This window comes from Chiloscyllium punctatum, chromosome 5 (genome assembly GCF_047496795.1).
Source record: "Chiloscyllium punctatum isolate Juve2018m chromosome 5, sChiPun1.3, whole genome shotgun sequence".
NCBI lineage: Eukaryota > Metazoa > Chordata > Chondrichthyes > Orectolobiformes > Hemiscylliidae > Chiloscyllium > Chiloscyllium punctatum.
In genome coordinates, this window is record NC_092743.1 from 41,957,008 (window position 1) to 41,983,992 (window position 26,985).

At 54.2% G+C, this 26,985-nt stretch overlaps 10 non-coding genes across 10 annotated transcripts; 5 read left to right on the forward strand and 5 right to left on the reverse strand.

Annotated features, from left to right (window-relative positions):
- The first annotated feature begins 935 nt into the window (after positions 1 to 935).
- On the forward strand, positions 936 to 1,008 carry trnam-cau (transfer RNA methionine (anticodon CAU)). The gene has a single exon. It is a non-coding gene; the product is annotated as a tRNA-Met (tRNA).
- Positions 1,009 to 1,289: 281 nt separating this feature from the next.
- trnaa-agc (transfer RNA alanine (anticodon AGC)) lies at positions 1,290 to 1,362 on the reverse strand. Its single transcript has one exon. It is a non-coding gene; the product is annotated as a tRNA-Ala (tRNA).
- A 4,140-nt stretch (positions 1,363 to 5,502) lies between these two features.
- Positions 5,503 to 5,575, forward strand: trnam-cau (transfer RNA methionine (anticodon CAU)). The gene has a single exon. It is a non-coding gene; the product is annotated as a tRNA-Met (tRNA).
- Positions 5,576 to 5,856: 281 nt separating this feature from the next.
- Positions 5,857 to 5,929, reverse strand: trnaa-agc (transfer RNA alanine (anticodon AGC)). Its single transcript has one exon. It is a non-coding gene; the product is annotated as a tRNA-Ala (tRNA).
- A 7,392-nt stretch (positions 5,930 to 13,321) lies between these two features.
- On the forward strand, positions 13,322 to 13,394 carry trnam-cau (transfer RNA methionine (anticodon CAU)). Its single transcript has one exon. It is a non-coding gene; the product is annotated as a tRNA-Met (tRNA).
- A 7,505-nt stretch (positions 13,395 to 20,899) lies between these two features.
- Positions 20,900 to 20,972, forward strand: trnam-cau (transfer RNA methionine (anticodon CAU)). Its single transcript has one exon. It is a non-coding gene; the product is annotated as a tRNA-Met (tRNA).
- Positions 20,973 to 21,253: 281 nt separating this feature from the next.
- Positions 21,254 to 21,326, reverse strand: trnaa-agc (transfer RNA alanine (anticodon AGC)). The gene has a single exon. It is a non-coding gene; the product is annotated as a tRNA-Ala (tRNA).
- A 2,459-nt stretch (positions 21,327 to 23,785) lies between these two features.
- trnaa-agc (transfer RNA alanine (anticodon AGC)) lies at positions 23,786 to 23,858 on the reverse strand. The gene has a single exon. It is a non-coding gene; the product is annotated as a tRNA-Ala (tRNA).
- Positions 23,859 to 25,963: 2,105 nt separating this feature from the next.
- Positions 25,964 to 26,036, forward strand: trnam-cau (transfer RNA methionine (anticodon CAU)). The gene has a single exon. It is a non-coding gene; the product is annotated as a tRNA-Met (tRNA).
- Positions 26,037 to 26,317: 281 nt separating this feature from the next.
- Positions 26,318 to 26,390, reverse strand: trnaa-agc (transfer RNA alanine (anticodon AGC)). The gene has a single exon. It is a non-coding gene; the product is annotated as a tRNA-Ala (tRNA).
- Positions 26,391 to 26,985: the final 595 nt, after the last annotated feature.

The window sequence follows — 26,985 nt, forward strand, 5'->3', positions numbered from 1 at the left end:
CTTTCTCTCTTTATCCGATCTATACGCCTCATGATTTTATATCAACCATACAAATATCTCAGCAAGGGGCCCAGCAATCACTTCCTTAGCTTCCCCCAGACCTGATCAGGTCCTGGGCATTGATCCACTTGTACGCGCTTCAAGGCATCCAGCATTCCTCCTCTGCAATGTGGACAATTTTCAAGATGTCACCATCCATTTCCCTATATTCTATACTTCTCCCTACATTCTATCCTTTTCCACAGTAAACACTGATGCAAAATACTCGTTTAGTATCGGCCCAGCCTCTCCTGCGGCTCGACACAAAGGCCGCTGTGCTGATCCACGAGGGGCCCTATTCTCTCCCTAGTCACCCTTTTGTCCTTATAATGTATTTGCAAAAACCCTTTGGATTTTCCTTAACTCTATCTGCCAAAGCTATCTCAGGTCCCCTTTTTACCCTCCTGATTTCCCTACTGTCTTTACACTCTTGTACGGATTCACTCGATCTATCCTGTCTATACCTGACAAGTGCTTCCTTCTTTTCCTTAAGCAAACCCTCATTTTCTTAGGCTCTTTGGTAAACGGAAGCACCTCCCTTCTTGCCTGCATGGAGTGCTGAGCAAAGGATCTTAGTGCGCTGTGACGTGGCTCTCCAGTAGCGGAGCCATCGAGACAAAGAAGTGAAAGGCTTTGCCGAATGTTGCCTGCCAAGCGCAAGACATACCGGGCTTTGCCGAGCTCCTGACGCCACGGCTCTGCGGTCCCGCGAGTGGGCCGTGTCTCTGCACGGGCCAGAGCCCAGCATGTAACGGGCGAGGTGCGTGATTGTGGATTGAAAGCCGATATCCTGGCCTCACTGGAGCTGCAGCTTTCTGACGAGGGTTGCTCTGTGGCTCGCGGCACTTGAAAACCGGCCTATTTGGGCACGCGGTATGAGCCTCGGCTGTCGGCTGGCCTTCTTAGCGCAGTAGGCAGCGCGTCAGTCTCATAATCTGAAGGTCCTGAGTTCAATCCTCAGGGAAGGCAAGACTGTGGCCTTTGTCACCGGACGTGTTTTCTTTCTCTCCGCGGGCAATAATAATTGCTTTGGACGGCTTCACGCCTGATTTGAACTGACCACACCAGAGCAAACGCGTTGCTGGAAGGTTTAACATCTGGGCGACACGTGCTCAACTTTTTTTTCTGCACAGCATTTTGGGAACTCACCATCGTGCTATCTGTGCAGCAGCAAAGACTGGAGCCACACGCAGGGTTCACGCGAGGGTCACACTGCTTGCGTCTCAAGCGTGTCCCCAGGAAAAGCACTGTGGAGAATGTGGGCATCGATCCCACTACCTCTCGCATGCTAAGCGAGCGCTCTACCATTTGAGCTAATTCCCCTACAACTTGCACTTGCTTAGCCCCCATGGTGCTTCGGAACGATGAGCTGAGAGCAGCAGGCGATTTCCTCTCGAGATTGCACGCTGTATTCAACCGAACAACGCGACGCGACTATCGACACATCCGAGCAGCAGCAGCAGCACGTGCGCGAAGTCTTCTGGAAAACACAGTGCCGCCGAAAGAATCGCCAGCGAGACGCTCTGAGATTCCAGAATCCAAACGAACCGATCGGCGCCAGCAGTCACAACAAGTGTGAGGTAGCACTCGAGAGCGCTGTCTGACTGATTGGAGACTTGCGACACGTTCAAGTGAGTGCTGACTGACTGCGTGGATGTTGTGTCATCGCCAACCGGGTCAGGTCTGCTCTGGGATCGGTGATCCACCCGGACCAAACCTGTGCTGTACCGGGCAGGAAGATCTCTGAGAGTCTCGCACTCCTCAGGGATACGATCGCCTACGTGCAGGACAGGGGGGTGGACACCTGCCTCATCAGCCTGGACCAGGAGAAAGCCTTTGACAGGATATCGCATACATATATGAGGGATGTCCTCTCCAAAATGGGCTTTGGGGAGGGAATCGGAAATTGGATCAGACTGCTCTACACCAACATTGTCAGTGCAGTCTCAATCAATGGGTGGGAATCAGATAGCTTCCCTGTAAGATCTGGAGTCAGGCAGGGATGCCCCCTCTCACCCGCCTTGTTTGTGTGTTGCATAGAGCCATTTGCCGAATCCATCAGGAAGGATGCGAGCCTGAGAGGGGTGACTATTCCTGGCAGCGGGGGCCTGCAGGTTAAGGCCTCCCTGTACATGGATGACGTCGCTGTTTTCTGCTCGGATCCGCTGTCCGTGCACAGACTCGTGTGCATCTGCGACCAGTTCGAACGGGCCTCGGGGGCCAAGGTAAACCGAGGCAAGAGCGAGGCCATGCTCTTCGGGAACTGGGCCGACCAATCCTCTATCCCCTTCACCGTCAGGACTGACCACCTGAAGGTGCTGGGTATTTGGTTCGGGGGGGCTGGGGCGTGCGCCAAGACCTGGGAGGAGCGGATCAGGAAGATGAGACAGAAACTAGGCAGATGGGGGCAACGGTCGCTCTCCATCGCGGGAAAAAACCTGGTCATCAGGTGTGAGGTACTCTCAGTATTGCTATATGTGGCACAGGTCTGGCCTATCCCCAGGACCTGTGCCGCCGCAGTCACCCGGGCCATCTTCCAATTCATTTGGAGATCAAAGATGGACCGGGTCCGAAGAGACTCTATGTACAAAGACCGGTGCAATGGGGGAAAAAACACGCCCAATGCCACCCTCACCCTGATGGCCACCTTTGTGTGTTGCTGCATCAAGCTGTGCGTGGATCCCCGGTACGCAAACACCAAGTGTCACTACGTACTGAGGTTCTACCTGTCCCCGGTGTTGCGAAGGATGGGCCTGGCCTCGCTGCCGCGGAACGCTCCGAGTAGTTGGACCGTTCCGTATCACCTGTCCTTCGTGGAGAAATTTATGAGGAAAAACACCTTTGACCACAAGTCCATCAGGAAGTGGTCAGCACGTAGCGTCCTTGAGACCCTTCGGGAAAAGGAGAGGGCGGATCCTGTCGAGCGGTTCCCTGAGCAGACTGTCAAAGCCATTTGGCAGAATGCCTCATCGCCAGAACTTTCCAACAAGCACCAAGACGTGGCTTGGCTGGTGGTGAGAAGGGCTCTGCCTGTGAGATCCTTTATGCACGCCCGGACTCTCTGCCGCACCGCACGCTGCCCTCGAAGTGGCTGCGGGGGGGACGAGACTGTCACACACCTCCTTCTGGAATGTGCCTATGCAGAGGAAGTCTGGAGAGGAATGCAGTGGTGCTTGTCGAGGTTCGTCCCGAGCAGCGCCGTGACGCGGGACTCCGTGCTCTACGGCCTGTTCCCCGGGACTCACACCGAGACGAACATTAACTGCGCCTGGAGGATCATCAACTCGGTGAAGGACGCTCTCTGGGCGGTCCGAAACCTGTTGATCTTCCAGCTGAAGGAGTTGACCCCGACCGAGTGTTGCAGACTGGCACATTCCAAGGTCCAAGACTACGTGTTGAGGGACGCGCTGAAGCTTGGGGCAGCTGCCGCCAAGGCGCGGTGGGGAAAGACCACTGTGTAAGATCGGCCTGCCGAAAGAAGAACAGGGGGCCCATACAGACGTTTTTTTGGGCTCTGCTGATGCCTCAGCCAAATATATGTATATATACAAGATTGAAAAAATGCACAGGATTGTAAAGGACAAGAATAAAGTCGAATCTGTGTTTGTAAATATGGACATATGTATGGCATGATCCAATGTACAGACCATCAAATCATTTATGAATAAAGTATATTTTTGAAATAAAAAAAAAAAAGTTCCTCCAGAGGGCTCCCTGCTGCTCGTGGTTTGCAACTGCAGACGTCACAGCACACCAACAGGCAGACTTCTCTGAAGAAGAAGAAGGTGTATTTTGGAGAAAGAGAACACTTGGGGCTGTTACCAGACGAAAAAATAGGGCTTCTCCTTCATCCTCGTGAGCTGCAGCCCTGCGGTCAGGTTCCGCAAAGTGCTGCTTTCAGATACACGCCAAGCAGGCCGAGATGCAAAGAGCAACCGCCACTCGTCTGAAGCAGCACCCGCGAGCCCTGTCTGACCGGTAGGGCCTTTCCTAAGTGCTGACCTGCTCAGATGCGTTGCTGTTCAACTTGTGCAACTGTGGAAGTGGCACACCCCGTGCAGGCCAGATTTCATGAAGAGGAAACGAAGAGAAGTCCACAGGCAGTTTTCCGACAGGAATGGAAGACTCCTTCGTCCGGACGTTGACATAGTAAGTTGTCATCGAGCAGTTTAGAGCGCCGCTTCGCGGGAAAACTTTGCTTGAAAGGAGTCATAGAGTCATAGAGATGTACGTCACGGAAAGAGACCCTTCGGTCGGACCTTTCCGACCAGATATCCCATCCCAATCTAGTCGTACCTGCCGGCACGCGGGCCATATCCCTCCAAACCCTTCCTATTCATATAGCCACCCAGATGCCTTTTAAATATTGCAATTGCACTCGCCTCCGCCACTTCCTCTGGCAGCTCATTCCATACACGTACCACCCTCTGTGTGAAAAAGGTGCCCCTTAGTTCTCTTTCATATCTTTTCCCTCTCACCCTAAACCTCTGCCCTCTAGTGCTGGTCTCCCGCACCCCAGGGAAAAGACTTTCTCTCTTTATCCGATCTATACGCCTCATGATTTTATATCAACCATACAAATATCTCAGCAAGGGGCCCAGCAATCACTTCCTTAGCTTCCCCCAGACCTGATCAGGTCCTGGGCATTGATCCACTTGTACGCGCTTCAAGGCATCCAGCATTCCTCCTCTGCAATGTGGACAATTTTCAAGATGTCACCATCCATTTCCCTATATTCTATACTTCTCCCTACATTCTATCCTTTTCCACAGTAAACACTGATGCAAAATACTCGTTTAGTATCGGCCCAGCCTCTCCTGCGGCTCGACACAAAGGCCGCTGTGCTGATCCTCGAGGGGCCCTATTCTCTCCCTAGTCACCCTTTTGTCCTTATAATGTATTTGCAAAAAACCTTTGGATTTTCCTTAACTCTATCTGCCAAAGCTATCTCAGGTCCCCTTTTTACCCTCCTGATTTCCCTACTGTCTTTACACTCTTGTACGGATTCACTCGATCTATCCTGTCTATACCTGACAAGTGCTTCCTTCTTTTCCTTAAGCAAACCCTCATTTTCTTAGGCTCTTTGGTAAACGGAAGCACCTCCCTTCTTGCCTGCATGGAGTGCTGAGCAAAGGATCTTAGTGCGCTGTGACGTGGCTCTCCAGTAGCGGAGCCATCGAGACAAAGAAGTGAAAGGCTTTGCCGAATGTTGCCTGCAAAGCGCAAGACATACCGGGCTTTGCCGAGCTCCTGACGCCACGGCTCTGCGGTACCGCGAGTGGGCCGTGTCTCTGCACGGGCCAGAGCCCAGCATGTAACGGGCGAGGTGCGTGATTGTGGATTGAAAGCCGATATCCTGGCCTCACTGGAGCTGCAGCTTTCTGACGAGGGTTGCTCTGTGGCTCGCGGCACCTTGAAAACCGGCCTATTTGGGCACGCGGTATGAGCCTCGGCTGTCGGCTGGCCTTCTTAGCGCAGTAGGCAGTGCGTCAGTCTCATAATCTGAAGGTCCTGAATTCAATCCTCAGAGAAGGCAAGACTGTGGCCTTTGTCACCGGACGTGTTTTCTTTCTCTCCGCGGGCAATAATAATTGCTTTGGACGGCTTCACGCCTGATTTGAACTGACCACACCAGAGCAAACGCGTTGCTGGAAGGTTTAACATCTGGGCGACACGTGCTCAACTTTTTTTTCTGCACAGCATTTTGGGAACTCACCATCGTGCTATCTGTGCAGCAGCAAAGACTGGAGCCACACGCAGGGTTCACGCGAGGGTCACACTGCTTGCGTCGCAAGCGTGTCCCCAGGAAAAGCACTGTGGAGAATGTGGGCATCGATCCCACTACCTCTCGCATGCTAAGCGAGCGCTCTACCATTTGAGCTAATTCCCCTACAACGTGCACTTGCTTAGCCCCCATGGTGCTTCGGAACGATGAGCTGAGAGCAGCAGGCGATTTCCTCTCGAGATTGCACGCTGTATTCAACCGAACAACGCGACGCGACTATCGACACATCCGAGCAGCAGCAGCAGCACGTGCGCGAAGTCTTCTGGAAAACACAGTGCCGCCGAAAGAATCGCCAGCGAGACGCTCTGAGATTCCAGAATCCAAACGAACCGATCGGCGCCAGCAGTCACAACAAGTGTGAGGTAGCACTCGAGAGCGCTGTCTGACTGATTGGAGACTTGCGACACGTTCAAGTGAGTGCTGACTGACTGCGTGGATGTTGTGTTCCTCCAGAGGGGGTCGTGTTGCGAGTCGTCGGAGCTGCTGGAGACCATCGCTGGATCGTGATTGGACGTTGGAGGATCGTTTGGTTGTGCTGACCTGCTCTTGGTGGATCTTCATGCTGGCTTCGGCCTAACGCCAATTCAGGGACCAGCCAACCTCTGAGCTATGGCCTCAGCAGCCACTCGCCGCCCGGGCCAGGGCATTCGGAACACAGTCAGGGTGACTGTGAAGAAGGTGGAGGAGCACACACCGGTGGATCGGACGGTGTTTGTGAAGAAAGTTCTGCTGGAGTGTTGCGGCCTTGCAGCCGCAGACGTGTACTGCCTGCAGGATTTCCCTGGGGCAGGCTACTTCGATGTGACCTTCAGAAGCGTGAAGCAGTGCGAACAGCTCCTGAAGGTCTTCAAGGAGAAGGAAGGGGAGCCGCTGTTCTCCATCTTGTCGGCGACGCCATTGTGTGTGCTTCCTGCACAGAGGAACCGGGTTGTTACAATCCATATGTACAACCCCTATGTTCCAGCGGCTGATGTCCTGACCTTCCTGGGAAGGTACGTCCAAGTCGAGGGAGAAGCCACCGATGTGATCGACCCCTTTGGGATCTGGACCAGTAAGAGGCAGGTCAAGGTAACTCTGAGGGCCGATGACAGTGGGAACATCCTCCACCCACCCTCGAGCTTCGCAATCGGAGGGAGCAGAGGCTACCTGACATATGCAGGGCAGCCCAAAGTGTGCCGAACCTGCGGGAAGTCGGGACACGTGGCGGTGGATTGCAAAGTGACCATCTGCAGGAACTGCAAACAGGAGGGTCACTTGACAAAGGACTGTCGGGAGGAAAAGAGCTGCAACCTGTGCGGGGAGGCGGGCCACATGTACAAGGCCTGCCCAAGACGAGGAGCCGCCACCTACGCACAGATGGCCGGAGGTGGCAACACGAGCCGCGGACCGACAAAGTCTAACGAGGTACCGCGAATCAGCAAAGGAACGGTGCCTGGAGGCACCCAGAAGGAAGGGAAAGTTGTAGAGGAGCAGGCAGCAGACAGCGGGGAGATGCAGCAGCCGACCCAAGCTCCTGCAAGACAGACGGAGGAAATGGAAGAGGAGGGATCAAAGGAGGCAGAGCAGTGGATTATCGTTAAAAACAGGAAAAGGAAACCTCTCGAGGGCCCCAAAGCCACCAAGCGAAGGGGGAAGAGACACCTCCAAGAGGAGGATACAGGCAGCTCCTCCGAGGGTGAGGACGGGCGCAAGAAGGGTCGCCTCCGGAGGAAGAGGCAGAGCGCCGTGGGGAGAAAGGAGGGCAACACCGCCCAAGAAGGAAAAGACGATCCCTCTGAGGGGATGGGTGAAGGCCTCCCCCGACCCGGTGAGAACCAAGGGGTACCCACCGGCCCACAGCTCCAGGGAACTGGGAGCAGCGTCCCAGTGACAGCCCTGATGTCAGATGGAGAACGGGGCGATGCGGACCCTGGGTCTGACACGATGACACCAGAGCGGGGAAATGACTCCAGCGTGGAGCCGGACAACTACCTCAGCCCTGGGAAGGTCCAGCAGTTTGCTGTCACCACGGGGATGCACGCAGCTACCCCACTGGAGCAAGACCAGAAGAAAATGGACACTGGTAACCCCGCAAACTGTTAAAATGGGGTTTAAAATTGCCAGCATAAATGTGCGTAGCATTAAAGCGGCTACGCGATGTGTTTCAACGCTGGCCTTCCTGGCCAACGTCAAAGCCGATGTCCTGTTTCTGCAGGAGTGCGGGATACCGCACCTCAGCAGTTACAGGAGATGGTCGAGCTTGTGGGCCCACGGGCCGTCAGTGTGGTCGGGGGGCAACGATAGCCGCGCCTCCGGCCTGGGTATCCTGTTGCGGGGAGGCAACTTCACCATCTCCGAGGTTAAGGAGGTGGTGGGCGGGCGCCTCCTCGTCGTGGACGTCAAATACAGAAACGCTCCCGTGAGACTAATCAACGTGTACGCCCCAGTGGGTAAGAGTGAACGGTTGGCCGTCCTGCAGCAGCTTCCACTGCTGCTGGCTACGTCCAGGCCGGTCATTCTGGCCGGAGACTTCAACTGCATCATTGATGCTGATGGACGATCCGGCGGGGGGGACAGTAAACCGGACGCTACGTCCAGGGCCCTGATGGAAACGGTCAAAGACGCCAAGCTGCACGACGTCTTCAGCGCCCCTGCAGACGGAGCGCAGCGTAGATACACCTGGTCACGGGCAGACGGGTCTATCCGCTCAAGGATAGATTACCTGTTTGTGTCCTGAACGCTCTCGGTCAGATCCACCGACGTCAAGCCGGTGTTCTTCTCTGACCACTGCCTCCTGCTGGCCGACTGTCACCTACAGGACGAACAGCGGGCGGGCAAGGGAACGTGGAAACTGAACACTAAGCTGTTGACCCCGGGAAACATCGAAGAGCTCAAGAGGGATTACGCAGGTTGGAGAACCGTGAAGCCCCTCTTTGAGTCTCCAGCGGACTGGTGGGAAACGGTAAAAGGGAACATCAAGAGGTTCTGTATCCTCAAAGGTGTCCAGGAGGCGAGAGAGAGGCGGGGAAAACTGTCCCAGCTCCAGGAAAGTATGCAGAACCTGCTCCTGCTGCAGACGATGGGGGTGGATGTCACGGAGGACCTCAAGGAGGTGAAGGGCCAGCAAGCCTCGCTCTTTGCCTCGGAGGCCTCCAGGATAATCTTCCGGTCCAGGGTCCGCTCGGTGGAGCAGGACGAGACGTGCTCACGTTTCTTCTTCCAGAAGGTGCACAAAGAGAGCTCCGTGCTCAGCAGCCTGAAGAAAGAAGATGGCTCGGTAACGTCATCTCAGGCTGACGTCATGAGGATCAGCAAATCCTTCTACGCCAGCCTGTATGACTCGAAGCCGACCGACAGCGCGGCCTCCCAGTCGTTCCTGTCCTCTATCACGGAGGTCCTAGATGACGGAACACGAGAGAGGCTGGACCAGCCGCTATCTCTGGATGAACTGACCAAGGCCCTCGAGTCCTTCGAAAAGAATAAAACTCCCGGAAGCGACGGCTTACCGGTCGAGGTTTATTCCGCTCTTTGGGACTTGATCGGCCAGGACCTGCTGGAGGTGTATGTCAGTATGCTCCGGGCAGGTACCATGAGTGAATCCATGAGGAAAGGCATCATCACCCTCGTCTACAAGCGGAAGGGGGAGAGGGAGGAAATTAGAAATTGGAGACCGATCTCACTGTTAAATGCAGACTACAAAATCCTGTCAAAGGTCATCGCCAACCGGGTCAGGTCTGCTCTGGGATCGGTGATCCACCCGGACCAAACCTGTGCTGTACCGGGCAGGAAGATCTCTGAGAGTCTCGCACTCCTCAGGGATACGATCGCCTACGTGCAGGACAGGGGGGTGGACACCTGCCTCATCAGCCTTGACCAGGAGAAAGCCTTTGACAGGATATCGCATACATATATGAGGGATGTCCTCTCCAAAATGGGCTTTGGGGAGGGAATCGGAAATTGGATCAGACTGCTCTACACCAACATTGTCAGTGCAGTCTCAATCAATGGGTGGGAATCAGATAGCTTCCCTGTAAGATCTGGAGTCAGGCAGGGATGCCCCCTCTCACCCGCCTTGTTTGTGTGTTGCATAGAGCCATTTGCCGAATCCATCAGGAAGGATGCGAGCCTGAGAGGGGTGACTATTCCTGGCAGCGGGGGCCTGCAGGTTAAGGCCTCCCTGTACATGGATGACGTCGCTGTTTTCTGCTCGGATCCGCTGTCCGTGCACAGACTCGTGTGCATCTGCGACCAGTTCGAACGGGCCTCGGGGGCCAAGGTAAACCGAGGCAAGAGCGAGGCCATGCTCTTCGGGAACTGGGCCGACCAATCCTCTATCCCCTTCACCGTCAGGACTGACCACCTGAAGGTGCTGGGTATTTGGTTCGGGGGGGCTGGGGCGTGCGCCAAGACCTGGGAGGAGCGGATCAGGAAGATGAGACAGAAACTAGGCAGATGGGGGCAACGGTCGCTCTCCATCGCGGGAAAAAACCTGGTCATCAGGTGTGAGGTACTCTCAGTATTGCTATATGTGGCACAGGTCTGGCCTATCCCCAGGACCTGTGCCGCCGCAGTCACCCGGGCCATCTTCCAATTCATTTGGAGATCAAAGATGGACCGGGTCCGAAGAGACTCTATGTACAAAGACCGGTGCAATGGGGGAAAAAACACGCCCAATGCCACCCTCACCCTGATGGCCACCTTTGTGTGTGGCTGCATCAAGCTGTGCGTGGATCCCCGGTACGCAAACACCAAGTGTCACTACGTACTGAGGTTCTACCTGTCCCCGGTGTTGCGAAGGATGGGCCTGGCCTCGCTGCCGCGGAACGCTCCGAGTAGTTGGACCGTTCCGTATCACCTGTCCTTCGTGGAGAAATTTATGAGGAAAAACACCTTTGACCACAAGTCCATCAGGAAGTGGTCAGCACGTAGCGTCCTTGAGACCCTTCGGGAAAAGGAGAGGGCGGATCCTGTCGAGCGGTTCCCTGAGCAGACTGTCAAAGCCATTTGGCAGAATGCCTCATCGCCAGAACTTTCCAACAAGCACCAAGACGTGGCTTGGCTGGTGGTGAGAAGGGCTCTGCCTGTGAGATCCTTTATGCACGCCCGGACTCTCTGCCGCACCGCACGCTGCCCTCGAAGTGGCTGCGGGGGGGACGAGACTGTCACACACCTCCTTCTGGAATGTGCCTATGCAGAGGAAGTCTGGAGAGGAATGCAGTGGTGCTTGTCGAGGTTCGTCCCGAGCAGCGCCGTGACGCGGGACTCCGTGCTCTACGGCCTGTTCCCCGGGACTCACACCGAGACGAACATTAACTGCGCCTGGAGGATCATCAACTCGGTGAAGGACGCTCTCTGGGCGGTCCGAAACCTGTTGATCTTCCAGCTGAAGGAGTTGACCCCGACCGAGTGTTGCAGACTGGCACATTCCAAGGTCCAAGACTACGTGTTGAGGGACGCGCTGAAGCTTGGGGCAGCTGCCGCCAAGGCGCGGTGGGGAAAGACCACCGTGTAAGATCGGCCTGCCGAAAGAAGAACAGGGGGCCCATACAGACGTTTTTTTGGGCTCTGCTGATGCCTCAGCCAAATATATGTATATATACAAGATTGAAAAAATGCACAGGATTGTAAAGGACAAGAATAAAGTCGAATCTGTGTTTGTAAATATGGACATATGTATGGCATGATCCAATGTACAGACCATCAAATCATTTATGAATAAAGTATATTTTTGAAATAAAAAAAAAAAGTTGTGTTCCTCCAGAGGGCTCCCTGCTGCTCGTGGTTTGCAACTGCAGACGTCACAGCACACCAACAGGCAGACTTCTCTGAAGAAGAAGAAGGTGTATTTTGGAGAAAGAGAACACTTGGGGCTGTTACCAGACGAAAAAAGAGGGCTTCTCCTTCATCCTCGTGAGCTGCAGCCCTGCGGTCAGGTTCCGCAAAGTGCTGCTTTCAGATACACGCCAAGCAGGCCGAGATGCAAAGAGCAACCGCCACTCGTCTGAAGCAGCACCCGCGAGCCCTGTCTGACCGGTAGGGCCTTTCCTAAGTGCTGACCTGCTCAGATGCGTTGCTGTTCAACTTGTGCAACTGTGGAAGTGGCACACCCCGTGCAGGCCAGATTTCATGAAGAGGAAACGAAGAGAAGTCCACAGGCAGTTTTCCGACAGGAATGGAAGACTCCTTCGTCCGGACGTTGACATAGTAAGTTGTCATCGAGCAGTTTAGAGCGCCGCTTCGCGGGAAAACTTTGCTTGAAAGGAGTCATAGAGTCATAGAGATGTACGTCACGGAAAGAGACCCTTCGGTCGGACCTTTCCGACCAGATATCCCATCCCAATCTAGTCGTACCTGCCGGCACGCGGGCCATATCCCTCCAAACCCTTCCTATTCATATAGCCACCCAGATGCCTTTTAAATATTGCAATTGCACTCGCCTCCGCCACTTCCTCTGGCAGCTCATTCCATACACGTACCACCCTCTGTGTGAAAAAGGTGCCCCTTAGTTCTCTTTCATATCTTTTCCCTCTCACCCTAAACCTCTGCCCTCTAGTGCTGGTCTCCCGCACCCCAGGGAAAAGACTTTCTCTCTTTATCCGATCTATACGCCTCATGATTTTATATCAACCATACAAATATCTCAGCAAGGGGCCCAGCAATCACTTCCTTAGCTTCCCCCAGACCTGATCAGGTCCTGGGCATTGATCCACTTGTACGCGCTTCAAGGCATCCAGCATTCCTCCTCTGCAATGTGGACAATTTTCAAGATGTCACCATCCATTTCCCTATATTCTATACTTCTCCCTACATTCTATCCTTTTCCACAGTAAACACTGATGCAAAATACTCGTTTAGTATCGGCCCAGCCTCTCCTGCGGCTCGACACAAAGGCCGCTGTGCTGATCCACGAGGGGCCCTATTCTCTCCCTAGTCACCCTTTTGTCCTTATAATGTATTTGCAAAAACCCTTTGGATTTTCCTTAACTCTATCTGCCAAAGCTATCTCAGGTCCCCTTTTTACCCTCCTGATTTCCCTACTGTCTTTACACTCTTGTACGGATTCACTCGATCTATCCTGTCTATACCTGACAAGTGCTTCCTTCTTTTCCTTAAGCAAACCCTCATTTTCTTAGGCTCTTTGGTAAACGGAAGCACCTCCCTTCTTGCCTGCATGGAGTGCTGAGCAAAGGATCTTAGTGCGCTGTGACGTGGCTCTCCAGTAGCGGAGCCATCGAGACAAAGAAGTGAAAGGCTTTGCCGAATGTTGCCTGCCAAGCGCAAGACATACCGGGCTTTGCCGAGCTCCTGACGCCACGGCTCTGCGGTACCGCGAGTGGGCCGTGTCTCTGCACGGGCCAGAGCCCAGCATGTAACGGGCGAGGTGCGTGATTGTGGATTGAAAGCCGATATCCTGGCCTCACTGGAGCTGCAGCTTTCTGACGAGGGTTGCTCTGTGGCTCGCGGCACCTTGAAAACCGGCCTATTTGGGCACGCGGTATGAGCCTCGGCTGTCGGCTGGCCTTCTTAGCGCAGTAGGCAGCGCGTCAGTCTCATAATCTGAAGGTCCTGAGTTCAATCCTCAGAGAAGGCAAGACTGTGGCCTTTGTCACCGGACGTGTTTTCTTTCTCTCCGCGGGCAATAATAATTGCTTTGGACGGCTTCACGCCTGATTTGAACTGACCACACCAGAGCAAACGCGTTGCTGGAAGGTTTAACATCTGGGCGACACGTGCTCAACTTTTTTTTCTGCACAGCATTTTGGGAACTCACCATCGTGCTATCTGTGCAGCAGCAAAGACTGGAGCCACACGCAGGGTTCACGCGAGGGTCACACTGCTTGCGTCTCAAGCGTGTCCCCAGGAAAAGCACTGTGGAGAATGTGGGCATCAATCCCACTACCTCTCGCATGCTAAGCGAGCGCTCTACCATTTGAGCTAATTCCCCTACAACGTGCACTTGCTTAGCCCCCATGGTGCTTTGGAACGATGAGCTGAGAGCAGCAGGCGATTTCCTCTCGAGATTGCACGCTGTATTCAACCGAACAACGCGACGCGACTACCGACACATCCGAGCAGCAGCAGCAGCACGTGCGCGAAGTCTTCTGGAAAACACAGTGCCGCCGAAAGAATCGCCAGCGAGACGCTCTGAGATTCCAGAATCCAAACGAACCGATCGGCGCCAGCAGTCACAACAAGTGTGAGGTAGCACTCGAGAGCGCTGTCTGACTGATTGGAGACTTGCGACACGTTCAAGTGAGTGCTGACTGACTGCGTGGATGTTGTGTTCCTCCAGAGGGACCGGTGAATCGGACGGTGTTTGTGAAGAAAGTTCTGCTGGAGTGTTGCGGCCTTGCAGCCGCAGACGTGTACTGCCTGCAGGATTTCCCTGGGGCAGGCTACTTCGATGTGACCTTCAGAAGCGCGAAGCTGTGCGAACAGCTCCTGAAGGTCTTCAAGGAGAAGGAAGGGGAGCCGCTGTTCTCCATCTTGTCGGCGACGCCATTGTGTGTGCTTCCTGCACAGAGGAACCGGGTTGTTACAATCCATATGTACAACCCCTACGTTCCAGCGGCTGATGTCCTGACCTTCCTGGGAAGGTACGTCCAAGTCGAGGGAGAAGCCACCGATGTGATCGACCCCTTTGGGATCTGGACCAGTAAGAGGCAGGTCAAGGTAACTCTGAGGGCCGATGACAGTGGGAACATCCTCCACCCACCCTCGAGCTTCGCAATCGGAGGGAGCAGAGGCTACCTGACATATGCAGGGCAGCCCAAAGTGTGCCGAACCTGCGGGAAGTCGGGACACGTGGCGGTGGATTGCAAAGTGACCATCTGCAGGAACTGCAAACAGGAGGGTCACTTGACAAAGGACTGTCGGGAGGAAAAGAGCTGCAACCTGTGCGGGGAGGCGGGCCACATGTACAAGGCCTGCCCGAGACGAGGAGCCGCCACCTACGCACAGATGGCCGGAGGTGGCAACACGAGCCGCGGACCGACAAAGTCTAACGAGGTACCGCGAATCAGCAAAGGAACGGTGCCTGGAGGCACCCAGAAGGAAGGGAAAGTTGTAGAGGAGCAGGCAGCAGACAGCGGGGAGATGCAGCAGCCGACCCAAGCTCCTGCAAGACAGACGGAGGAAATGGAAGAGGAGGGATCAAAGGAGGCAGAGCAGTGGATTATCGTTAAAAACAGGAAAAGGAAACCTCTCGAGGGCCCCAAAGCCACCAAGCGAAGGGGGAAGAGACACCTCCAAGAGGAGGATACAGGCAGCTCCTCCGAGGGTGAGGACGGGCGCAAGAAGGGTCGCCTCCGGAGGAAGAGGCAGAGCGCCGTGGGGAGAAAGGAGGGCAACACCGCCCAAGAAGGAAAAGACGATCCCTCTGAGGGGATGGGTGAAGGCCTCCCCCGACCCGGTGAGAACCAAGGGGTACCCACCGGCCCACAGCTCCAGGGAACTGGGAGCAGCGTCCCAGTGACAGCCCTGATGTCAGATGGAGAACGGGGCGATGCGGACCCTGGGTCTGACACGATGACACCAGAGCGGGGAAATGACTCCAGCGTGGAGCCGGACAACTACCTCAGCCCTGGGAAGGTCCAGCAGTTTGCTGTCACCACGGGGATGCACGCAGCTACCCCACTGGAGCAAGACCAGAAGAAAATGGACACTGGTAACCCCGCAAACTGTTAAAATGGGGTTTAAAATTGCCAGCATAAATGTGCGTAGCATTAAAGCGGCTACGCGATGTGTTTCAACGCTGGCCTTCCTGGCCAACGTCAAAGCCGATGTCCTGTTTCTGCAGGAGTGCGGGATACCGCACCTCAGCAGTTACAGGAGATGGTCGAGCTTGTGGGCCCACGGGCCGTCAGTGTGGTCGGGGGGCAACGATAGCCGCGCCTCCGGCCTGGGTATCCTGTTGCGGGGAGGCAACTTCACCATCTCCGAGGTTAAGGAGGTGGTGGGCGGGCGCCTCCTCGTCGTGGACGTCAAATACAGAAACGCTCCCGTGAGACTAATCAACGTGTACGCCCCAGTGGGTAAGAGTGAACGGTTGGCCGTCCTGCAACAGCTTCCACTGCTGCTGGCTACGTCCAGGCCGGTCATTCTGGCCGGAGACTTCAACTGCATCATTGATGCTGATGGACGATCCGGCGGGGGGGACAGTAAACCGGACGCTACGTCCAGGGCCCTGATGGAAACGGTCAAAGACGCCAAGCTGCACGACGTCTTCAGCGCCCCTGCAGACGGAGCGCAGCGTAGATACACCTGGTCACGGGCAGACGGGTCTATCCGCTCAAGGATAGATTACCTGTTTGTGTCCCGAACGCTCTCGGTCAGATCCACCGACGTCAAGCCGGTGTTCTTCTCTGACCACTGCCTCCTGCTGGCCGACTGTCACCTACAGGACGAACAGCGGGCGGGCAAGGGAACGTGGAAACTGAACACTAAGCTGTTGACCCCGGAAAACATCGAAGAGCTCAAGAGGGATTACGCAGGTTGGAGAACCGTGAAGCCCCTCTTTGAGTCTCCAGCGGACTGGTGGGAAACGGTAAAAGGGAACATCAAGAGGTTCTTTATCCTCAAAGGTGTCCAGGAGGCGAGAGAGAGGCGGGGGAAACTGTCCCAGCTCCAGGAAAGTATGCAGAACCTGCTCCTGCTGCAGACGATGGGGGTGGATGTCACGGAGGACCTCAAGGAGGTGAAGGGCCAGCAAGCCTCGCTCTTTGCCTCGGAGGCCTCCAGGATAATCTTCCGGTCCAGGGTCCGCTCGGTGGAGCAGGACGAGACGTGCTCACGTTTCTTCTTCCAGAAGGTGCACAAAGAGAGCTCCGTGCTCAGCAGCCTGAAGAAAGAAGATGGCTCGGTAACGTCATCTCAGGCTGACGTCATGAGGATCAGCAAATCCTTCTACGCCAGCCTGTATGACTCGAAGCCGACCGACAGCGCGGCCTCCCAGTCGTTCCTGTCCTCTATCACGGAGGTCCTAGATGACGGAACACGAGAGAGGCTGGACCAGCCGCTATCTCTGGATGAACTGACCAAGGCCCTCGAGTCCTTCGAAAAGAATAAAACTCCCGGAAGCGACGGCTTACCGGTCGAGGTTTATTCCGCTCTTTGGGACTTGATCGGCCAGGACCTGCTGGAGGTGTATGTCAGTATGCTCCGGGCAGGTACCATGAGTGAATCCATGAGGAAAGGCATCATCACCCTCGTCTACAAGCGGAAGGGGGAGAGGGAGGAAATTAGAAATTGGAGACCGATCTCACTGTTAAATGCAGACTACAAAATCCTGTCAAAGGTCATCGCCAACCGGGTCAGGTCTGCTCTGGGATCGGTGATCCACCCGGACCAAACCTGTGCTGTACCGGGCAGGAAGATCTCTGAGAGTCTCGCACTCCTCAGGGATACGATCGCCTACGTGCAGGACAGGGGGGTGGACACCTGCCTCATCAGCCTGGACCAGGAGAAAGCCTTTGACAGGATATCGCATACATATATGAGGGATGTCCTCTCCAAAATGGGCTTTGGGGAGGGAATCGGAAATTGGATCAGACTGCTCTACACCAACATTGTCAGTGCAGTCTCAATCAATGGGTGGGAATCAGATAGCTTCCCTGTAAGATCTGGAGTCAGGCAGGGATGCCCCCTCTCACCCGCCTTGTTTGTGTGTTGCATAGAGCCATTTGCCGAATCCATCAGGAAGGATGCGAGCCTGAGAGGGGTGACTATTCCTGGCAGCGGGGGCCTGCAGGTTAAGGCCTCCCTGTACATGGATGACGTCGCTGTTTTCTGCTCGGATCCGCTGTCCGTGCACAGACTCGTGTGCATCTGCGACCAGTTCGAACGGGCCTCGGGGGCCAAGGTAAACCGAGGCAAGAGCGAGGCCATGCTCTTCGGGAACTGGGCCGACCAATCCTCTATCCCCTTCACCGTCAGGACTGACCACCTGAAGGTGCTGGGTATTTGGTTCGGGGGGGCTGGGGCGTGCGCCAAGACCTGGGAGGAGCGGATCAGGAAGATGAGACAGAAACTAGGCAGATGGGGGCAACGGTCGCTCTCCATCGCGGGAAAAAACCTGGTCATCAGGTGTGAGGTACTCTCAGTATTGCTATATGTGGCACAGGTCTGGCCTATCCCCAGGACCTGTGCCGCCGCAGTCACCCGGGCCATCTTCCAATTCATTTGGAGATCAAAGATGGACCGGGTCCGAAGAGACTCTATGTACAAAGACCGGTGCAATGGGGGAAAAAACACGCCCAATGCCACCCTCACCCTGATGGCCACCTTTGTGTGTGGCTGCATCAAGCTGTGCGTGGATCCCCGGTACGCAAACACCAAGTGTCACTACGTACTGAGGTTCTACCTGTCCCCGGTGTTGCGAAGGATGGGCCTGGCCTCGCTGCCGCGGAATGCTCCGAGTAGTTGGACCGTTCCGTATCACCTGTCCTTCGTGGAGAAATTTATGAGGAAAAACACCTTTGACCACAAGTCCATCAGGAAGTGGTCAGCACGTAGCGTCCTTGAGACCCTTCGGGAAAAGGAGAGGGCGGATCCTGTCGAGCGGTTCCCTGAGCAGACTGTCAAAGCCATTTGGCAGAATGCCTCATCGCCAGAACTTTCCAACAAGCACCAAGACGTGGCTTGGCTGGTGGTGAGAAGGGCTCTGCCTGTGAGATCCTTTATGCACGCCCGGACTCTCTGCCGCACCGCACGCTGCCCTCGAAGTGGCTGCGGGGGGGACGAGACTGTCACACACCTCCTTCTGGAATGTGCCTATGCAGAGGAAGTCTGGAGAGGAATGCAGTGGTGCTTGTCGAGGTTCGTCCCGAGCAGCGCCGTGACGCGGGACTCCGTGCTCTACGGCCTGTTCCCCGGGACTCACACCGAGACGAACATTAACTGCGCCTGGAGGATCATCAACTCGGTGAAGGACGCTCTCTGGGCGGTCCGAAACCTGTTGATCTTCCAGCTGAAGGAGTTGACCCCGACCGAGTGTTGCAGACTGGCACATTCCAAGGTCCAAGACTACGTGTTGAGGGACGCGCTGAAGCTTGGGGCAGCTGCCGCCAAGGCGCGGTGGGGAAAGACCACTGTGTAAGATCGGCCTGCCGAAAGAAGAACAGGGGGCCCATACAGACGTTTTTTTGGGCTCTGCTGATGCCTCAGCCAAATATATGTATATATACAAGATTGAAAAAATGCACAGGATTGTAAAGGACAAGAATAAAGTCGAATCTGTGTTTGTAAATATGGACATATGTATGGCATGATCCAATGTACAGACCATCAAATCATTTATGAATAAAGTATATTTTTGAAATAAAAAAAAAAGTTCCTCCAGAGGGCTCCCTGCTGCTCGTGGTTTGCAACTGCAGACGTCACAGCACACCAACAGGCAGACTTCTCTGAAGAAGAAGAAGGTGTATTTTGGAGAAAGAGAACACTTGGGGCTGTTACCAGACGAAAAAAGAGGGCTTCTCCTTCATCCTCGTGAGCTGCAGCCCTGCGGTCAGGTTCCGCAAAGTGCTGCTTTCAGATACACGCCAAGCAGGCCGAGATGCAAAGAGCAACCGCCACTCGTCTGAAGCAGCACCCGCGAGCCCTGTCTGACCGGTAGGGCCTTTCCTAAGTGCTGACCTGCTCGGATGCGTTGCTGTTCAACTTGTGCAACTGTGGAAGTGGCACACCCCGTGCAGGCCAGATTTCATGAAGAGGAAACGAAGAGAAGTCCACAGGCAGTTTTCCGACAGGAATGGAAGACTCCTTCGTCCGGACGTTGACATAGTAAGTTGTCATCGAGCAGTTTAGAGCGCCGCTTCGCGGGAAAACTTTGCTTGAAAGGAGTCATAGAGTCATAGAGATGTACGTCACGGAAAGAGACCCTTCGGTCGGACCTTTCCGACCAGATATCCCATCCCAATCTAGTCGTACCTGCCGGCACCCGGGCCATATCCCTCCAAACCCTTCCTATTCATATAGCCACCCAGATGCCTTTTAAATATTGCAATTGCACTCGCCTCCGCCACTTCCTCTGGCAGCTCATTCCATACACGTACCACCCTCTGTGTGAAAAAGGTGCCCCTTAGTTCTCTTTCATATCTTTTCCCTCTCACCCTAAACCTCTGCCCTCTAGTGCTGGTCTCCCGCACCCCAGGGAAAAGACTTTCTCTCTTTATCCGATCTATACGCCTCATGATTTTATATCAACCATACAAATATCTCAGCAAGGGGCCCAGCAATCACTTCCTTAGCTTCCCCCAGACCTGATCAGGTCCTGGGCATTGATCCACTTGTACGCGCTTCAAGGCATCCAGCATTCCTCCTCTGCAATGTGGACAATTTTCAAGATGTCACCATCCATTTCCCTATATTCTATACTTCTCCCTACATTCTATCCTTTTCCACAGTAAACACTGATGCAAAATACTCGTTTAGTATCGGCCCAGCCTCTCCTGCGGCTCGACACAAAGGCCGCTGTGCTGATCCACGAGGGGCCCTATTCTCTCCCTAGTCACCCTTTTGTCCTTATAATGTATTTGCAAAAACCCTTTGGATTTTCCTTAACTCTATCTGCCAAAGCTATCTCAGGTCCCCTTTTTACCCTCCTGATTTCCCTACTGTCTTTACACTCTTGTACGGATTCACTCGATCTATCCTGTCTATACCTGACAAGTGCTTCCTTCTTTTCCTTAAGCAAACCCTCATTTTCTTAGGCTCTTTGGTAAACGGAAGCACCTCCCTTCTTGCCTGCATGGAGTGCTGAGCAAAGGATCTTAGTGCGCTGTGACGTGGCTCTCCAGTAGCGGAGCCATCGAGACAAAGAAGTGAAAGGCTTTGCCGAATGTTGCCTGCCAAGCGCAAGACATACCGGGCTTTGCCGAGCTCCTGACGCCACGGCTCTGCGGTACCGCGAGTGGGCCGTGTCTCTGCACGGGCCAGAGCCCAGCATGTAACGGGCGAGGTGCGTGATTGTGGATTGAAAGCCGATATCCTGGCCTCACTGGAGCTGCAGCTTTCTGACGAGGGTTGCTCTGTGGCTCGCGGCACCTTGAAAACCGGCCTATTTGGGCACGCGGTATGAGCCTCGGCTGTCGGCTGGCCTTCTTAGCGCAGTAGGCAGCGCGTCAGTCTCATAATCTGAAGGTCCTGAGTTCAATCCTCAGAGAAGGCAAGACTGTGGCCTTTGTCACCGGACGTGTTTTCTTTCTCTCCGCGGGCAATAATAATTGCTTTGGACGGCTTCACGCCTGATTTGAACTGACCACACCAGAGCAAACGCGTTGCTGGAAGGTTTAACATCTGGGCGACACGTGCTCAACTTTTTTTTCTGCACAGCATTTTGGGAACTCACCATCGTGCTATCTGTGCAGCAGCAAAGACTGGAGCCACACGCAGGGTTCACGCGAGGGTCACACTGCTTGCGTCTCAAGCGTGTCCCCAGGAAAAGCACTGTGGAGAATGTGGGCATCGATCCCACTACCTCTCGCATGCTAAGCGAGCGCTCTACCATTTGAGCTAATTCCCCTACAACGTGCACTTGCTTAGCCCCCATGGTGCTTTGGAACGATGAGCTGAGAGCAGCAGGCGATTTCCTCTCGAGATTGCACGCTGTATTCAACCGAACAACGCGACGCGACTACCGACACATCCGAGCAGCAGCAGCAGCACGTGCGCGAAGTCTTCTGGAAAACACAGTGCCGCCGAAAGAATCGCCAGCGAGACGCTCTGAGATTCCAGAATCCAAACGAACCGATCGGCGCCAGCAGTCACAACAAGTGTGAGGTAGCACTCGAGAGCGCTGTCTGACTGATTGGAGACTTGCGACACGTTCAAGTGAGTGCTGACTGACTGCGTGGATGTTGTGTTCCTCCAGAGGGCTCCCTGCTGCTCGTGGTTTGCAACTGCAGACGTCACAGCACACCAACAGGCAGACTTCTCTGAAGAAGAAGAAGGTGTATTTTGGAGAAAGAGAACACTTGGGGCTGTTACCAGACGAAAAAAGAGGGCTTCTCCTTCATCCTCGTGAGCTGCAGCCCTGCGGTCAGGTTCCGCAAAGTGCTGCTTTCAGATACACGCCAAGCAGGCCGAGATGCAAAGAGCAACCGCCACTCGTCTGAAGCAGCACCCGCGAGCCCTGTCTGACCGGTAGGGCCTTTCCTAAGTGCTGACCTGCTCAGATGCGTTGCTGTTCAACTTGTGCAACTGTGGAAGTGGCACACCCCGTGCAGGCCAGATTTCATGAAGAGGAAACGAAGAGAAGTCCACAGGCAGTTTTCCGACAGGAATGGAAGACTCCTTCGTCCGGACGTTGACATAGTAAGTTGTCATCGAGCAGTTTAGAGCGCCGCTTCGCGGGAAAACTTTGCTTGAAAGGAGTCATAGAGTCATAGAGATGTACGTCACGGAAAGAGACCCTTCGGTCGGACCTTTCCGACCAGATATCCCATCCCAATCTAGTCGTACCTGCCGGCACGCGGGCCATATCCCTCCAAACCCTTCCTATTCATATAGCCACCCAGATGCCTTTTAAATATTGCAATTGCACTCGCCTCCGCCACTTCCTCTGGCAGCTCATTCCATACACGTACCACCCTCTGTGTGAAAAAGGTGCCCCTTAGTTCTCTTTCATATCTTTTCCCTCTCACCCTAAACCTCTGCCCTCTAGTGCTGGTCTCCCGCACCCCAGGGAAAAGACTTTCTCTCTTTATCCGATCTATACGCCTCATGATTTTATATCAACCATACAAATATCTCAGCAAGGGGCCCAGCAATCACTTCCTTAGCTTCCCCCAGACCTGATCAGGTCCTGGGCATTGATCCACTTGTACGCGCTTCAAGGCATCCAGCATTCCTCCTCTGCAATGTGGACAATTTTCAAGATGTCACCATCCATTTCCCTATATTCTATACTTCTCCCTACATTCTATCCTTTTCCACAGTAAACACTGATGCAAAATACTCGTTTAGTATCGGCCCAGCCTCTCCTGCGGCTCGACACAAAGGCCGCTGTGCTGATCCTCGAGGGGCCCTATTCTCTCCCTAGTCACCCTTTTGTCCTTATAATGTATTTGCAAAAAACCTTTGGATTTTCCTTAACTCTATCTGCCAAAGCTATCTCAGGTCCCCTTTTTACCCTCCTGATTTCCCTACTGTCTTTACACTCTTGTACGGATTCACTCGATCTATCCTGTCTATACCTGACAAGTGCTTCCTTCTTTTCCTTAAGCAAACCCTCATTTTCTTAGGCTCTTTGGTAAACGGAAGCACCTCCCTTCTTGCCTGCATGGAGTGCTGAGCAAAGGATCTTAGTGCGCTGTGACGTGGCTCTCCAGTAGCGGAGCCATCGAGACAAAGAAGTGAAAGGCTTTGCCGAATGTTGCCTGCAAAGCGCAAGACATACCGGGCTTTGCCGAGCTCCTGACGCCACGGCTCTGCGGTACCGCGAGTGGGCCGTGTCTCTGCACGGGCCAGAGCCCAGCATGTAACGGGCGAGGTGCGCGATTGTGGATTGAAAGCCGATATCCTGGCCTCACTGGAGCTGCAGCTTTCTGACGAGGGTTGCTCTGTGGCTCGCGGCACCTTGAAAACCGGCCTATTTGGGCACGCGGTATGAGCCTCGGCTGTCGGCTGGCCTTCTTAGCGCAGTAGGCAGTGCGTCAGTCTCATAATCTGAAGATCCTGAATTCAATCCTCAGAGAAGGCAAGACTGTGGCCTTTGTCACCGGACGTGTTTTCTTTCTCTCCGCGGGCAATAATAATTGCTTTGGACGGCTTCACGCCTGATTTGAACTGACCACACCAGAGCAAACGCGTTGCTGGAAGGTTTAACATCTGGGCGACACGTGCTCAACTTTTTTTTCTGCACAGCATTTTGGGAACTCACCATCGTGCTATCTGTGCAGCAGCAAAGACTGGAGCCACACGCAGGGTTCACGCGAGGGTCACACTGCTTGCGTCGCAAGCGTGTCCCCAGGAAAAGCACTGTGGAGAATGTGGGCATCGATCCCACTACCTCTCGCATGCTAAGCGAGCGCTCTACCATTTGAGCTAATTCCCCTACAACGTGCACTTGCTTAGCCCCCATGGTGCTTCGGAACGATGAGCTGAGAGCAGCAGGCGATTTCCTCTCGAGATTGCACGCTGTATTCAACCGAACAACGCGACGCGACTATCGACACATCCGAGCAGCAGCAGCAGCACGTGCGCGAAGTCTTCTGGAAAACACAGTGCCGCCGAAAGAATCGCCAGCGAGACGCTCTGAGATTCCAGAATCCAAACGAACCGATCGGCGCCAGCAGTCACAACAAGTGTGAGGTAGCACTCGAGAGCGCTGTCTGACTGATTGGAGACTTGCGACACGTTCAAGTGAGTGCTGACTGACTGCGTGGATGTTGTGTTCCTCCAGAGGGCTCCCTGCTGCTCGTGGTTTGCAACTGCAGACGTCACAGCACACCAACAGGCAGACTTCTCTGAAGAAGAAGAAGGTGTATTTTGGAGAAAGAGAACACTTGGGGCTGTTACCAGACGAAAAAAGAGGGCTTCTCCTTCATCCTCGTGAGCTGCAGCCCTGCGGTCAGGTTCCGCAAAGTGCTGCTTTCAGATACACGCCAAGCAGGCCGAGATGCAAAGAGCAACCGCCACTCGTCTGAAGCAGCACCCGCGAGCCCTGTCTGACCGGTAGGGCCTTTCCTAAGTGCTGACCTGCTCAGATGCGTTGCTGTTCAACTTGTGCAACTGTGGAAGTGGCACACCCCGTGCAGGCCAGATTTCATGAAGAGGAAACGAAGAGAAGTCCACAGGCAGTTTTCCGACAGGAATGGAAGACTCCTTCGTCCGGACGTTGACATAGTAAGTTGTCATCGAGCAGTTTAGAGCGCCGCTTCGCGGGAAAACTTTGCTTGAAAGGAGTCATAGAGTCATAGAGATGTACGTCACGGAAAGAGACCCTTCGGTCGGACCTTTCCGACCAGATATCCCATCCCAATCTAGTCGTACCTGCCGGCACGCGGGCCATATCCCTCCAAACCCTTCCTATTCATATAGCCACCCAGATGCCTTTTAAATATTGCAATTGCACTCGCCTCCGCCACTTCCTCTGGCAGCTCATTCCATACACGTACCACCCTCTGTGTGAAAAAGGTGCCCCTTAGTTCTCTTTCATATCTTTTCCCTCTCACCCTAAACCTCTGCCCTCTAGTGCTGGTCTCCCGCACCCCAGGGAAAAGACTTTCTCTCTTTATCCGATCTATACGCCTCATGATTTTATATCAACCATACAAATATCTCAGCAAGGGGCCCAGCAATCACTTCCTTAGCTTCCCCCAGACCTGATCAGGTCCTGGGCATTGATCCACTTGTACGCGCTTCAAGGCATCCAGCATCCCTCCTCTGCAATGTGGACAATTTTCAAGATGTCACCATCCATTTCCCTATATTCTATACTTCTCCCTACATTCTATCCTTTTCCACAGTAAACACTGATGCAAAATACTCGTTTAGTATCGGCCCAGCCTCTCCTGCGGCTCGACACAAAGGCCGCTGTGCTGATCCTCGAGGGGCCCTATTCTCTCCCTAGTCACCCTTTTGTCCTTATAATGTATTTGCAAAAAACCTTTGGATTTTCCTTAACTCTATCTGCCAAAGCTATCTCAGGTCCCCTTTTTACCCTCCTGATTTCCCTACTGTCTTTACACTCTTGTACGGATTCACTCGATCTATCCTGTCTATACCTGACAAGTGCTTCCTTCTTTTCCTTAAGCAAACCCTCATTTTCTTAGGCTCTTTGGTAAACGGAAGCACCTCCCTTCTTGCCTGCATGGAGTGCTGAGCAAAGGATCTTAGTGCGCTGTGACGTGGCTCTCCAGTAGCGGAGCCATCGAGACAAAGAAGTGAAAGGCTTTGCCGAATGTTGCCTGCCAAGCGCAAGACATACCGGGCTTTGCCGAGCTCCTGACGCCACGGCTCTGCGGTACCGCGAGTGGGCCGTGTCTCTGCACGGGCCAGAGCCCAGCATGTAACGGGCGACGTGCGTGATTGTGGATTGAAAGCCGATATCCTGGCCTCACTGGAGCTGCAGCTTTCTGACGAGGGTTGCTCTGTGGCTCGCGGCACCTTGAAGACCGGCCTATTTGGGCACGCGGTATGAGCCTCGGCTGTCGGCTGGCCTTCTTAGCGCAGTAGACAGCGCGTCAGTCTCATAATCTGAAGGTCCTGAATTCAATCCTCAGAGAAGGCAAGACTGTGGCCTTTGTCACCGGACGTGTTTTCTTTCTCTCCGCGGGCAATAATAATTGCTTTGGACGGCTTCACGCCTGATTTGAACTGACCACACCAGAGCAAACGCGTTGCTGGAAGGTTTAACATCTGGGCGACACGTGCTCAACTTTTTTTTCTGCACAGCATTTTGGGAACTCACCATCGTGCTATCTGTGCAGCAGCAAAGACTGGAGCCACACGCAGGGTTCACGCGAGGGTCACACTGCTTGCGTCTCAAGCGTGTCCCCAGGAAAAGCACTGTGGAGAATGTGGGCATCGATCCCACTACCTCTCGCATGCTAAGCGAGCGCTCTACCATTTGAGCTAATTCCCCTACAACGTGCACTTGCTTAGCCCCCATGGTGCTTCGGAACGATGAGCTGAGAGCAGCAGGCGATTTCCTCTCGAGATTGCACGCTGTATTCAACCGAACAACGCGACGCGACTATCGACACATCCGAGCAGCAGCAGCAGCACGTGCGCGAAGTCTTCTGGAAAACACAGTGCCGCCGAAAGAATCGCCAGCGAGACGCTCTGAGATTCCAGAATCCAAACGAACCGATCGGCGCCAGCAGTCACAACAAGTGTGAGGTAGCACTCGAGAGCGCTGTCTGACTGATTGGAGACTTGCGACACGTTCAAGTGAGTGCTGACTGACTGCGTGGATGTTGTGTTCCTCCAGAGGGCTCCCTGCTGCTCGTGGTTTGCAACTGCAGACGTCACAGCACACCAACAGGCAGACTTCTCTGAAGAAGAAGAAGGTGTATTTTGGAGAAAGAGAACACTTGGGGCTGTTACCAGACGAAAAAAGAGGGCTTCTCCTTCATCCTCGTGAGCTGCAGCCCTGCGGTCAGGTTCCACAAAGTGCTGCTTTCAGATACACGCCAAGCAGGCCGAGATGCAAAGAGCAACCGCCACTCGTCTGAAGC